Source organism: Hordeum vulgare, chromosome 5H, assembly GCF_904849725.1.
Source record: "Hordeum vulgare subsp. vulgare chromosome 5H, MorexV3_pseudomolecules_assembly, whole genome shotgun sequence".
Classification (NCBI taxonomy): domain Eukaryota; kingdom Viridiplantae; phylum Streptophyta; class Magnoliopsida; order Poales; family Poaceae; genus Hordeum; species Hordeum vulgare.
This window is the reverse complement of record NC_058522.1, coordinates 274,683,307-274,699,071: the sequence shown is the minus strand read 5'-3', so window position 1 is coordinate 274,699,071 and position 15,765 is coordinate 274,683,307. Positions and strand designations below refer to the sequence as shown.

At 44.8% G+C, this 15,765-nt stretch overlaps 1 pseudogene; it reads left to right on the top strand.

Moving 5' to 3' along the window:
* The first annotated feature begins 8,357 nt into the window (after positions 1-8,357).
* LOC123396598 lies at positions 8,358-10,475 on the top strand (annotated as a pseudogene).
* The last annotated feature ends 5,290 nt before the right edge of the window (positions 10,476-15,765 follow it).

Below are 15,765 nucleotides of genomic sequence, written 5' to 3'. Positions count from 1 at the left end.
TATGCCGGATGACATTCATAATTTAACAGTTATAACATGGGGAGATATGTTACTAGCTCTAGTTCGTCAATGTAATGTAGGCATGCATTCCGTATATAGTCATACGTGCTTATGGAAAAGAACTTGCATGACATCTATTGTCCATCCCTCCCGTGGCATCGGGGTCCTAATGGAAACTAAGGGATATTAAGGTTCTCCTTTTAATAGAGAACCGGAACAAAGCATTAGCACATAGTGAATACATGAACTCCTCATACTATGGTCATCTTCGGGAGTGGTTACGGCTATTGTCACTCCGGGTTTTGCCGGGTCATAACACATAGTAGGTGACTACAACTTGCAAGATAGGATCAAGAACAAACATATATTGATGAAAACATAATAGATTCAGATCTGAAATCATGGCACTCGGGCCCTTGTGACAAGCATTAAGCATAGCAAACTAGTACCAACATCAATCTTAGAACATAGTGGATACTATGGATCAATCCCCATCAAAACTAACTCGATTACATGATAGATCTTATCCAACCCATCACCTTCCAGCAAGCCTACGATGAGATTACTCACGAACGGTGAAGAGCATCATGGACTTGGCGATGACAGATGGTTGATGATGACGACATCGACGATCTCCCCTCTCCGGATCCCAGAACGGACTCCAGATCTGCCCTCCAGAGGAAGAACAGGTGGTGGCGGCACCTCCATATCGTAAAACGCGATGAACTCTTCTCTCTGTTTTTTTCGGTCGAAGGAGAATATATAGAGCTAGAATTAGAGGCGGCGGAGCCACGAGGGGCTCACAAGCCTACCAGGCCCAGCCAGGGGGGCAGGCCTGGTGGGCTTGTGAACTCCTGGCTCCGTCCCTCCAGGTGATTCTTGCGCCAGTATTTCTTATATATTCCACAAAAATTCCTCGTCAATTTCCAGGTCATTCCGAGAACTTTAATTTCTGCGCAAAAACAACACCATGGCAATTATGCTGAAAACAACGTCATTCCGGGTTAGTTCCCTTCAAATCATGCAAATTAGAGACCAAAACAAGGGCAAAAGAGTTTGGAAAAGTAGATACGATGGAGGCGTATCAATGGCCAAGGTGGTCGCGATCCCTATGCTATTGCTTGCGGTTCCAACTTGTGTACTGCAGCTGTTGCACTCCTAGTGCCATTGCTTGTGGCTCCAACCAGTGTATTGCAACTGCACACAAGTTGCTCGATAAAATACCACCAAGCAAAAGCCTATTAGAAAGGAATGGTAAGAGCATCTACAGCCAGTCTCCTGGATCAACCATCAGACGTCCGGGCGGAAAACCCGGTCAGTGATTCGTCCAAAAAGGAACCCACACGGGCGCCTCAAATAGGCCTCACACACCCGTGTCGATTAGTACCCCTCATATATAGCCCAAATATGGTGCGGATATGGGGTGGCTCAGAATCCTGTGTTACGTCGGACCTGATAAACTGACCCCATCATAAATTGCACAAAATCATGAAACCCACCATCTTCCTCCCGCCTCCTTTCATGAATTCTCGCGTTCGAGACCCCTTCGTTGGTCATCCTTGCTCCCTCATCTTTCCCGCCAGTCTCATCCGCCAACCTAGAGGTCGTCCATCCATTGCCCCACCGCCGCCACGGAGAAGGCAAGGGCCTCTCTTGATGCCACGTCTATAAAAAATGTCCTCCACTTGGACGGGCATTATTTTGTAAAGGATAACAAGAAAGAGTAGACGTTCAAGTTCATGTTGAATGCACAAAAGGCGAATATGGAGTGGAACTCAATGAAGGTAGGGAGTACAAGGCGGCGAAGGCGGCTATGACATCAGCAGAACAAGATGCAAGGAACACAGGCATAGCAGTTGGAGGAGGAGGCAAGGATGGCTACGGAGCACGCGACATGGATGGCGTCCAATGATAGATCCTTCACAGTTGGACTTTGATTTCATTTTGGCATGTTTGGATTGTATGATTTCTTTTGGTTTTTCATATTTGTATTGAACTATTGAATTATGATGAATTCATGTCATATGATCAACGTGCATGAATTACATGAATTTGAAGATCAACATTTGAGGTGTTCGGCTGTGTGGCAGACCAAATAAGAAGGCCGCTATACATGGACGCGCCTCGATATACATGCTCTAACTTTGCCAAGTGGGTCTCACATCCCACTTTTAGTACCATGTAGCCCTATCCATGGGCCCTTCCTACAAAAAATTGGAATAATTCTCTCTAGATCATTCATCAGTGTTTATTGAAAAATTTATGAAAAATATTAAATTCTATAGTGTCGAGGAATGTGGTGGCAAAACTGGAATTGATCTTCGAATGTGATGGTCTTTTTGTAATTCACGTCATCACCAATGGTAGTCCAAACTTAACGTATGTAATAATGCCTACGAACGGAATTAGTTATCACTGAAATGTATATACCTTGGGTTGTGATAATGCTCACATGTGTGGTAGGAGCAACATCAGTCCACACGCCCAAAGATCACAGATTGCTCAAGTTACCGCATGCATGCACAAGTGATGAAACTAATGATGTCACCTGGAATCTTTTGTATTTTCAGTTTTTAAAATGTTTTATCTCTTAAATGAAAAATCTTATTGAAAAACTATTTTAATTGTTAAATCTGTCGCGACAATATCTTCAAAACTAGAACTCATATCGATATGTTTCGACATTTTTTCGGGTTAAAAGTTGTCATGTCCATTGCACATAAATTGCCGTCATGATTATACTGAAGTTGTCATGATATATTTCAACTACTTTTTCTTCTACATTTAAAGTAAACTTTGACATGTTAAAAGAAGGAAATTAACAAACTAAACTTGCCAAGATGAATTACTAAGATTATCCATGATCCATGACATAATTTGACATGGTTCACAAGTTAAATAAATAAATATGTCGTTAATTAATTTAAAGTGCAGGGTCACTCGCTCAAATTTGACATAAACCATAAACTAAAATTGTCATGGTGAATTACTTAAATTTGTCATGATACATGCACTCAAAAATTTCATGGTTCATACAAAAATATTTGCCATGTTCAAAATACTTAAATTGTCATGGTCAAAATAATAAAATTGTCATGATCTATAAACACAATTTGTCATCATAAATTATAAAAAACTGCCATGATCCATGAATTAAATTTTCCATGGTTAATTATCAAAATTTGCCATGGACAATTAATAAAAATTGCCATGAAAAGTAGTTGAAATACAATGGTAGCTTTAAATCTAGAAGAAAAAACTAGATGAAACATGTTGTGGCAACTTTATTATAAACACTATGGCAACTTCAGTTTAAACATGTGGCAACTTGTGGCCCCCAAAAAAGTTGTCGAAACATATCAATATAGGATCTAGTTTTGAAGATCTTGTCGAGAAGAATTTAAAGGTGAAAATGGATTTTGAATTGGATTTTTGATTTAAGAGATAAAACATTTTTATGTCCAAAAAATCAAAAAGATGTCATATATTTGATGTGGCAAGATGGATGGTTATGGAGGTGTGTGGACCATGTTGCCTCGTGCCACACATATGAGCATTACTATTTCCGTATATCTTAAACTTTTTTTGATAAAAGGCACTTTTTATTAATTCAAAATGTAGCATCCAAAGGATACAAAGGATGATGAACAACATCTGGCCTCTACATAACTAAAATGCACACAACCAGAGCATCAATAGTCTGAGAAAAGAAAATGAAAAAACGGCACATTGTCAATAGTAGAATCATATAAAACCAACACTATGCTTATGTCGAAGGAGTAGGTGGATCGATTTGAAGATTATGACATCATCCATGTTGAGTAAGAACCTCTCAGACCATTCGCTCTAGGATACATATAAACATATTTCATGCTAGATTCATCCGTTTGAGCGACAATTAATTCCAATGGAGGGAGTACAATAAGTTGATAGCTGGTTTTGAGATGGCTAAAATATAATTAGTCACCCATAAATGTGTCATGTAATTTGCATTTTTTTTGAAACGGGGGCAAAATATTTACCTCATCAATTAATTAAGAGAAGAATAAAGTTTATTGTTTACCAAACACGCCACATGGCAACTACTCACGTACTAAAATATACCCTAGCTTCTTAGCTCCCGTCGTAACCCATAGATTAACCTCGATAAGAATGTTGTTGAGCAGGATCGGCGGCGGCACGCTCTTGTGGCGAAAGATGTGTGCATTCCTGTCACATCCCTGAATCCCTAATAGAGTTTAGCAAGTTTGTGCTCATGTCTTTCCCTTTGCATCCAAGTAATTGAAATGAAATCAAAAGCAAAGAAATGAAAACAAAAGCAAACCATAGCAACTCCAATTCAAAACAATTCCAAATTTTGGTGACAAATCAATGAACCCAAAGTGGCCATTAGAAAAGTTCATCATTTCTAATAAATGTTGAAAACAAAATATCAGGGGTGAAATATATTTTCAAAATTCCTTTGGTATTTTATTTTAAATTTAAAAGTTACTGAAATCAACTATATAATTGATTTCAAATAATCCAAAGCTTCCAAAAATGTTGAAAACTTTATATATGTTTGGAAATATTCCAAATAACCCAGCATGTTTCAAACTATTTTTGGAATAGTTTGAAGCCAAAAATAAAATGAAAGAAAGTCAGAAATGCTTTAACAGAAAACAGAAATGGAAAAAAATAGAAAGAAACGTACCTGTCGCTCACCCTTGGCCCAGCCCAGCTCGCCCTCTCATCTTCCTCGTGCCAGCGAGCAGCACGAGGTGGTCGCCGCTCCCTCCGGCAAGGCCACGCACCTGCGTGCCTGCCTGGCCGCCGCTTCGCGCTGGCAAGGAAGGGATAAGCCTCCCATGACCTCCTCCCATGCTCTCCCCCTCCTCATTTGCCCCCTAATCTCTCCCCTCTCGGCCTCCATTAGAGCCCGAGCCGAGCTCGAGCTCGCCGTCGCTCTAGTCTCTCTCTCTCTCTCTCTCACCTGAGCTGCGCAAAAGCATCGCCATGGTCTCCTAAAGCTCTCCAGCTAGCTGCTCGACGCCGAAAACCCCTCAAACGTCGTGACGCCATCGTCTTCAACCTCGGAACCCCGAAGCTCGCCGCCGTCGTTCTCCCTCCTCAGACCGCCCCGAGCCCGCTCTCGTCGCCTGTGCACTCCCAGTGAGCCCACGAAGATTTCCCCCATGTTTTCCCCTTCAATTTCGTGGTCTAGGCCCCGATTGCACTGGAGCCCGACGAGATCCGCCGCGGGAGCTCGTCGTCGGTAGCTCTCCGGTGATCGGCTGGTCATTCTAAGGCCACCAGCAGCATCAGTGCATCGCGTAGAAGCTCTAGGAGCCCAACCCCGCGTGATTTGCCCTCGGATTCGATGACTTCGTCATAGCCCGAACTCCGGCAGCCGCTGAGCTCGTTGCGAGCGTCATCTCCGGCCATCTTAGCCCCTGTTCTTTGCAAAAATGGAACCGTGCTCGACCAACCGTTCCTCTGGTGCCTTCCGCCTTGCGTTGGTCGCCGGAATAGAAAACCCGAGGCCCTCCGCCGTTCTGGTGGTTGCCGGAGCCTCACCGCCGGTGGGTTTGACCCCATCGTCAGTGGGGTTGACTACCTTAAGTCACTAACAAGTGGGGCCAGCCCCCTGATTAATTGACTTTAATAAAAATAAAAATAAATAATTCGTTAAACCCTTAAGAGTCACTGACATGTGGGTCCAGCCCTGTTAATTATCTATTTTGTTTAAAACATAATTTAAAACTGGCCAGAGTCACTGACCAGTGGGTCCCATTGGTCAGGTTTGACTTTCAACGGCGAGCTGACCTGCTGATGCCATGCTGATGCAATAAATCCAATTCTGGTTTTTAAATAATTCCAGAATAATTGCAAAAGTTTGGAAATTCATAGAAATTTGATTATAATTCCAAATCAGACAAATAATATATGCAAATTGATCAGAAAAATTCAATGAACACAATGGTGCTACTTTCAGGCATGACAAACAAAACTATGAAACAACATCAGGTCAAATCAATTAAATGATTAAGATAAATATGCCATTTCAAATGATATTTGAATTTGGATTTCAAACCAGATGCAAACTAAGGTTTCACCAACCACAAGGAATCATATCACCCTTCATTTCATGCCATGTTCATGCATCATGATTGTTGCATATGATTGCTATTAATTGTATGTTGTTATTTCCGTAGGCCCCGCCCCTCAGGATACGACTGATTATCCGACTGACGGATATCACCCCTCTGCTGAGCAACAAGGCAAGCAACAATTTTGATCATCCCGATAAATCCCATGTTCTCGCTCGTGCTCTTATTTATTGCATTAGGTCAAAATGCTTCAAATGCTTTTACCATGTTAGTTGAACCCATTCCTTTGCATGACCTGTCTTTGTCACAGTAATTAGCTAAACCTTGCAACCTGGCATACCTGGTAGATGCTTGTGCCATGATGTGTCTTATCCTGCTATGCATGCTATGCTTAGAGTTGTGTTTGGTTTGTCATCTGGGTGATGAACAGGATCGTGAGAATGTGTTATGTTAATAAAGGTTGTGTGTTGAACCTAATTTGGTAAAGGTACCGGTGAAAGGCTATGTAGGAGTACATGGCGGGTTGTTTCATTGGATCCGTCCTTAGGAACTGAGTTCTCTGTATGTAATCCAAGATGAGATACTACCATATGTTGGGCCCTAAAAAATGACCCCGCTCGACTTATTAATCGCCTAGTACTCGATCCAGGAGTCGTAAGTAGTTTCTGGTGTTTATAGTCATGCTGGAGGCCGTGCATAGTGCTGACCTTAGAGGTGGGCTATGATGCGGTAGGCAGTGGCACGGTGTACCAAGTGGCACCCGGATGATGGGCTTGGTAACCATGCACACATCGTTTGGGGCCGTGGCGGAAACCTCGGCCGGACTTCCGTGCGGGTTACCCTCAAATAGGCGATAAACCTAGACTAGGTACTTATGTGGTTAACGGTCGTGGCCGACTCCCTCGCTGGGCTTCCGCTTGAAAGTTGCCGAGGTGCATGACGTGCACATGGACATAAGTGGCGAGAGCGTGTGTGAAGAAGTACACCCCTGCAGGGTTATAATCTATTCGAATAGCCGCGTCGCGGATATGGACTACTTGGAGACATATGTAGTTCATAGATAACTTTAATGGCTACTCATAAAAGAATCAAGATAAATGTGAGTGTCATGGATGGCATTTTGTAGGAAGACGGGAATGATTCCATGATGGTGTATTGTTATGGAGTTAGTGGACTCGTGTGCGAGAAAACAAAGTTGTAAAAACTATTTTAAACGTAGTTTTGTTTAGCCAAGAGTCAAAGTTGGCTTTCTGCATGAAACCCCACAACCCCTTGTTGATACATTTGCATGAGTAGATAGATTTGTTCTAAAGTCTTGTTGAGTACTTTTGTACTCACGTTTGCTTAATAAATTGTTGCAGAGGATGTTAATGACCCTAGTGGTGGGTTCTATCTAGACGTTGACGACGACGAGTAGCTGGTGTCCCAGCTACGATCTGGCCCTAGGTTGGGCCTGTAGATAGTCAGGCCATGTGCCTTTTTCCTTTCCATCTGTCTGTACTCAGACAGTTTTAATCTTCCGCTGGCTTGTAAGACTTGTTTGAATGAGTTGTGATGATGGGCCGTGAGACCCCTATCTGTGTAATATTATGTGTGAGGCTCTTTCGAGTCTTCTAAATAAATATCGTAATGTTGTATGGTTATGTTGTAATGTCATAGTTGTATCTATACATATCTAGTATGTCATGCGTACGTGTGATGCACTGGGATATGTATGGGATTCGACACCTAGTCGTATGCCTTAGTAGCTCTCTATTTAGTAGCTCTCTATACAGAGAAATGCCCCTTTGTGATTCCACCGAGCCTTGGTAGTTCGCTACTGCTCCGGACACATTGGTTGACTCGCATGTATCCTTCTTAGTTGTTGTGTCTGTCCCTTCGGGAAATGTCACGCGGTGTAATGGATTCCTTGTAGCTTGCTACGACTCGTCTACACTCGCTGTTGACCAACACCTGCCTTGCTGGGTTCTATATGTCTGTCTCTGTACAATCGAGCCACTTAAGTTTATGACTAGATATGTCGACCCGGGTTCTTTGACATTGGAATGCTAGCGACACTAATGCATACGTGAGTCAAAAGGCGCAAAAAGTCCCGGCTAAGGTAAGGTGGCAGCCGTGGGGATAACCGTGCGTGAGACCGCAAAGGGGATGCAACGTGTTACATGCTAGATTCCTATGGCTTAAGATCGGGGTCCCTACAATTCCTCTCATTCCAGACGATCCATGAAACAAGCATTGTAAGAGAGGTCATCACCTTTTTTGTTAGGGATGCCTAAGCCGGTCCTGCTCGCCCGCCAATCCTTAATGGAGGCATCTAAGTGCCAAGTAGAAAGGTCCATATGGACGAGACCCAGCTTGTCTATGACTGACCTTCAAAGTCCGTTGGTGAAGCGGCACTTGAAGAAAAGGTGAGCCCCTCTTTCTTGCACCCTCCCACAAAGAGAGCAAAGACCACAATTTTACCAGCCCTCCCACAAAGAGAGCAAAGACCACAATTTTACCAGCCGCACCTGTCTAATCGATGCGCCGTTCAAATTCGATCTTGTAAGGCAACCAAGCAAAAAACTTGACCTTCATAATACAAATACTTGTAAGGCAAGCCAAGCAATGTAATTTGCATTTGTTCTAACCCTTTAGTACACTATATTTATCTTTTGTATAGGTTGAGAAAACCTTCACAATACAAGTGATTGTGTGCGTAGAGACTCGGACAACGCTTAATTTAAAAATTTAATGTGATGAACCAATCGATCGAAGCTCCCTTCATCCGGAATTACTTGTCGCACAAATGAATAAAAATATATGTATCTAGAATTAATATACTCTCTAAATCTTATCTATTATGAAAATGAACGTAAATTTAACCATGTCTTTTAAATTATGATGAAGGGAGTATATCTAGATAAATCCATTATTATCATAAGCATTTTCGGACGGATGGAGTAATAAATATTACAAACATCACTTGTAGGAGTCAAAGACTTACCCTTGTGCGTGTGTACGCACGCACGGAAGACAAACCAAACCACGCGTATCAGTTGGTCAAAAGACCACCGTACGTACCACGTACATATGCGTCGGTGCAGTGATAGTCAGAGAGCCAGCAACGTGTCACTGTTGCCTACGTGGTGGGTTTAGTGGACTAGCTAGGTTGATTTCTCGCTCTCAGCTGGTCCGCGTCAACCCGGCCGTGAACTTCCCGGGCCGTTTAGAAATGCCTGAATCGCCTGACCAGTACGGCTGCACGCAGACTTCTCAACCGGCCTCTGCTGTATATATTTACGTCGCTAGGTTGCAGCTGATCAAACTTGCGGTGATGACGACTCCTAGCAGTGGCGGCACGCCAGGGTTCCGGTTCTACCCGACGGAGGATGAGCTGCTGGGCTTCTACCTCCGCCATCGCCTCGCCGGCACCACCAGGCCGCACGTCGACCGCGTTATCCCTGTCGTCGACGTCTACAGCTACCACCCTTCCCATCTCCGCGGTAAGTTCATCATGTCAGTCCAGTGAATCATCAATAATGTCGCCTGAACTCGCCTGACCATACAACATCTTGTACACGCGCAGCGATGGCCGGGGAGGCGAGCGTGCAAGACGCGGAGCAGTGGTTCTTCTTCTGCCCCCGGGCTGAGAGGGAGCTGCGTGGCGGCCGGCCAGCGCGCACCACTCCGTCCGGGTACTGGAAGGCCACCGGCTCGCCGTCCTGCGTCTTCTCCTCTTCCTCCTCAGCCGCCGGCAGTAACAGCAAGGTCATCGGGGTGAAGAGGACCATGGTCTTCTACCAGGGCCGTGCGCCCACGGGGGCCAAGACCACGTGGAAGATGAACGAGTATAAGGCTGTCGCCGCCGACTACGACACGATGACCGGACACCAGACCCCGGCACCTCTCAGGGTAGGTGCATATACCAGCTAGCTCAGCTGTGCTTAATTTGATGCTCTACATGCCATAATGATTTGCTCTTTATTGTTCAGCTGAGTAACGAATTCAGCGTTTGCCGGCTCTACATCAGCACCGGGACGCTAAGATCCTTCGATCGTCGGCCCCTCAATACTTCCAGCAACAGTCAAGGCGCCGACCCGCCAGCGTGCACCGTCGGCAGCCAACACCGCAACTATCAGACAAGTGGCCAACTTTCAACGCTGGAGCACGCTGGTGACCAGTACCACTGATGATGATAATTTCTGTTTCGACATGGATTTCAACTGTAGAGTATTCTTCGAGCACGCCCTATTAGACTTAAACACGAATTAATACGTGGCAGGTGCACTAGTGGTTTTGTGGGATTTCTAGTCCGATTAAGATTCGTAGTCCTGACCGACCTGGTCATATATAGCTAACTAACTTAGACTAGTCTATACCTAATCTTTATCTTTACCTAATAATAAAGAGGCTATCGCTTCCGTCGGAAAACCCACCGAGGTGATTTTACAAAAAGCTCTTACTGTTTATGACATTAAACTCGTAGTATGCATTAAATAATTTTTTTAAATATTCATATCTTTTAAACCGTAACTTCAAATTTAACATATTATACATGAAATTTGATTAGGAAAATATGTAGAATTTAAATATGATATTATTTTATCTGTTAAACGTTTAATAAAAATACTATCTAGGGTGCAATCTTAATAAATAAGTCATTATTCGTCTTTCTTTCATACCGGTACTCATCCGGGTTGGAAATGAACACGTCAACAAAATCAGGATTAGAGATGAAACTGAAGGTCACTTGACTGATTCTTTGTACGTATTAAATCTACATGCAAGCCATGTTAAAATAGAAGACCTGTGAAATTTTGAACTGCATTTTTGTAGGATAAGACCATCTTTATTTGTATCGTAACTATAAATTCTCAAATTATAGACATTTTTATAAATTAAGAGTGTGTGTCGTGTGATATTTCTTTCTTCCGTTGCAACGCATGGGCCCTTTTGCTAGTAATAATAAAGCGGCTATTGCTTTCATCGGAAAACCCACTGCGGCATTTTTATTAAAAAAAACCTGTAATTTTTGTTATTCAACCCGCGCTTCATCATTTATCTGCAACGCAAAAGGAAAAAACGATTCGTTGTAAAAATTATACCAGTACGCATCGCCTCCTCCTGTCGACCCTCGGCCACCCTGTCCTGTGCCCAGGCCGCCGCCACACCACTCGCCGTTGCGGCCGACCTCAACCGCCACCGCTCACGATCTCAACCCACCCGCCTCCGCAGCCGTACCTCTCCCCGCTCATTGCCCCCGTTGCGGCGCTCAAGCGCATCGCGTCGACCCTGGTCCACCCTGGCCTGTGCCCAGGCCGTTGCCATACCACTCGCCGCCGCGGCCGACCTCAACGACCACTTTTGTCGATCTCAACCCACCCACCTCCGCGGCCGTACCTCTGCCCGCTTGCTGCCCCCGTTTCGGCGCTCGAGCACAGCTTCTGGATCAAATCAACGCGACAGCTATAGTGACTGGGGATGATGCGTCTGCTCGATGCAGAACGGCGGCGGCGCGCGGATAAGGCGCGACGGAGCGAAGTACATGCAGGTGGAGGCGGGCCTCCATGGCTCACACGGGGAACTCCGAGGTTATGGCGTGGCAACGACGACTCCTTCTGGCCAGATAGAGGCGCCTAACCCTTGCTCCCCTCATCGTATCACCTCCTCCGGCAGGAACTCATCATCTGGTGAGATCCCCTCCCCATGCCTCCAACCGTGTGCCAAGCACCGGCAAGAAATTTTGTTTTGTGGGGATTTGTTTGCTGATGAATGAATGTATTGAATGTAAGATTGTATTGTTGTAGAGACAGAGAATGGAACACCACCTTCAGTTTGTCATCTGATCCCACATTCTCTACCCCATGAGTGAAATAAGATAATAGTCCATTGATCAATTCACGTAGCCTCTTTGTTTTCCTTTGCTTGTCCCACTCAATTTCTCATCATGGTGGAATTAACAATGGACGGGTTGATTTCTCAACAAAATAGGATAGGACTGACTACATTAGTTAGTTAGATTATTATTTTAATACATCAAAATGATTATGAAAAGATTAAAAGCGTGTGGTATTTTTTTCTCCTGTTGCAACGCACAGGCCCTTTTGCTATTATATATACATGTATCTAGCTCTGTAATCTAACAACTAGATCTCAATACAAAGAAATAAATTGGAAGCGACACGCTCCTATAGGCATCATATCATCGTATTCTCGCCTACATGTGTTCCGTCAAGTTGCCGAGATCGATCAATCACGACGGCGGCTGGTTGACGTACGTGCTTGTGCTATGTACTGTGAGAATCCATCCAGCCGCTAGGCTGCTTGGTTGCTTCGTCTCCACAGCTTGGAAGTACTTGCTCTCGTAAGCGCGTCTCATCGGAAAGTACACGACGGATCGCAGCGTCGTGGTTGGGCATGTGCCAACAATTGGTATCAGAGCAAGGTTGATTTTCTAGTAACGAAAGATCATGTCGGAGGACGACAAGGCCAAGCAGCTGGAGACGTACTCCGGTGCGGCGCCTAAAGCATTTTCTGCTCCGACGAGTTCGTCGTACCCATGATTTGATCGCGAGAACTTCGGCGTCTGGAAGGCCCTGATGGAGTGTGGTCTCCGTGCCAACGTGTTGTAGGACACAGTCCATCCAGGAGGCGACGCTTTCAAGAAGGAGGGAGCCGAGCACTAGAAGGATCGGCAGGCGGCATCCGCGATTTACTCGGTGATGTCGATGGATGTCCTCCAACACCTCATCACCAAAGAAACGGCAAAAGAGGTGTGGGATACCTTGAAGCTCATGTTCGAGGGACACACCCGCGTCAAGCAAGCCAATCTCCAAACTCTCTTAAGGAACTATGAGACTTTGGTCATGTGCGACAATGAGTCCGTGGACCCGTTCGCTTCATGGGTTGCTACTCTCGTCAATCGGATCCGCGCACTTGGAGAAAACCTCATGGAGGCCTCGGTTCTCCGCCGGTTCTTACGCGCGGCTCCTTCTCGGTACCTGCAAACTGTCACGGCAATCGAGAAGTGTGTCGATCTTGAGACCCTCTCCATAGATGTTCTCGTTGTTGGAAATATGCCCTAGAGGCAATAATAAATTAGTTATTATTATATTTCTTTGTTCGTGATAATCGTTCATTATCCATGCTATAATTGTATTGATTGGAAACTCAAATGCATGTGTGGATACATAGACAAAACACTGTCCCTAGTAAGCCTCTAGTTGACTAGCTCGTTGATCAAAGATGGTCAAGGTTTTCTAACCATAGACAAGTGTTGTCACTTGATAACGAGATCACATCATTAGGAGAATCATGTGATGGACAAGACCCAAACTATGAACGTAGCATATTGATTGTGTTGTTTTATTGCTATTGTTTTCTGCGTGTCAAGTATTTGTTCCTATGACCATGAGATCATATAACTCACTGGCACCGGAGGAATACCTTGTGTGCATCAAACATTGCAACATACCTGGGTGACTATAAAGGTGCTATACAGGTATCTCCGAAGGTGTCAGTTGAGTTAGTATGGATCAAGACTGGGATTTGTCACTCCGTGTGACGGAGAGGTATCTCGGGGCCCACTCGGTAATACAACATCACACACAAGCCTTGCAAGCAATGTCACTAAGTGTAAGTCACGGGATCTTGTATTACGGAACGAGTAAAGAGAATTGCCGGTAACGAGATTGAAATAGGTATGCGGATACCGATGATCGAATCTCGGGCAAGTAACATACCGAAGGACAAAAGGAATGACATACGAGATTATATGAATCCTTGACACTGAGGTTCAACCGATAAGATCTTCGGAGAATATGTAGGATCCAATATGGGCATCCAGGTCCCGCTATTGGATATTGACCGAGGAGTACCTCGGGGCATGTCTACAAAGTTCTCGAACCCGCAGGGTCTGCACACTCAAGGTTTGATGATGTTTTAGTATAGTTGAGTTATATGTGTGGTTATCGAATGTTGTTCCGAGTCCCGGATGAGATCACGGACGTCGCGAGGGTTTCCAGAATGGTCCGGAAACAAAGATTGATATATAGGATGGCTTCATTTGGTTACCGTAAGGTTTTCGGGCATTACCGGAATGTACCGGAAGTGACGAATGGGTTCCGGAAGTTCACCGGGAGGGGGGAAACCCACCTGGGGGAAGCCCAATGGCCCTAGGGGTGGTGCACCATCCCTTAGTGGGCTGGTGTGACAGCCCAAGAGGGCCTTGGCTCCATAAGAAGAAAACCAAAGAAAAAAAGGGATGTGGGAAGTAAGAGAAGGACTCCACTTTCCAATCCTAATTAGAGTAGGAATCCTACTCTCCTACCTGGCCGGCACACCCTTGGGGACTTGGTCCTCAAGGCAAGCCTCCTCCCCCTCCCTCCTATATATAGTGGTGATTTAGGGCTGATTTGAGACAACGTTTGCCACGTGCAACTCAGATCTAGACACCATAGTTTTACCTCTAGATCGTATTTCTGCGGAGCTCGGGCGAAGCCCTGCAGGAGTAGATCCTCCCCACCACTGGAACACCGTCACGCTACCGGAGAACTCATCTACTTCTCCATCTTGCTTGCTGGATCAAGAAGGCCGAGATTATCGTCGAGCTGTACGTGTGCTGAACGCGGAGGTGTCGTCCGTTCGGCACTAGATCGGAACGGATCGTGGGACGGATCGTGGGACGGTTCGTGGGGCTGATCGAAGGACGTGAAGACATTCCACTACATCAACCACGTTTCTTAACACTTCCTGCTGTGCGATCTACAAGGGTACGTAGAACCAAATCTCCTCTGGTAGATGGACATCACCATGATAGGTCTTCGTGTGCGTAGGAAATTTTTTGTTTCCCATGCAACGTTCCCCAACAATGGCATCATGAGCTAGGTTCATGCGTAGATGTTATCTGGAGTAGAACACAAAGGGTTTTGTCGACGGTGATGTTCGATTTGTTGCCCTCCTTAGTCTTTTCTCTATTCGGCGGTATTGCTGGATTGAAGCGGCCCGGACCGACATTATTCGTACGCTTACGAAAGACTGGTTTCATCGATTGACATGCAACCTCGTTGCATAAAGATGACTGGCGGGTGTCGGTTTCTTCAACTTTAGTTGAATTGGTTTTGACCGAGGCGGTCCTTGGAGAGGTTAAATAGCAATTTGCACATCTCCGTTATGGTTTTTGCGTAAGTAAGATGCGATCATGCTAGATACCAATAGCAGCCGCGTAAAACATGCAACAACAAATAAGAGGACGTCTAACTTGTTTTTGCAGGGTATGCTTGTGATATGATATGGCCAATGGCGTGATGTGATATATTGGATGTATGAGATGATCATGTTGTAATAGTAAATATCGACTTGCACATCGATGGTACGGCAACCGGCAGGAGCCATAGGGTTGTCTTTAAACTAACGTTTGTGTTTGCAGATGCGTTTACTATATTGCTAGGAAGTAGCTTTAGTAGTAATAGCATAACTAGCACGACCACCTGGATGGTGACACGTTGATGGAGATCATAATGATGGAGATCATGGTGTGGCGCCAGTGACAAGAAGATCATGCCGGTGCTTGAGTGATGGAGATCAAGAAGCACAAGATGATGGCCATATCATGTCACTTATGAATTGCATGTGATGTTAATCCTTTTATGCACCTTATTTTGCTTAGAACGATGGTAGCATTATGAGGTGATCT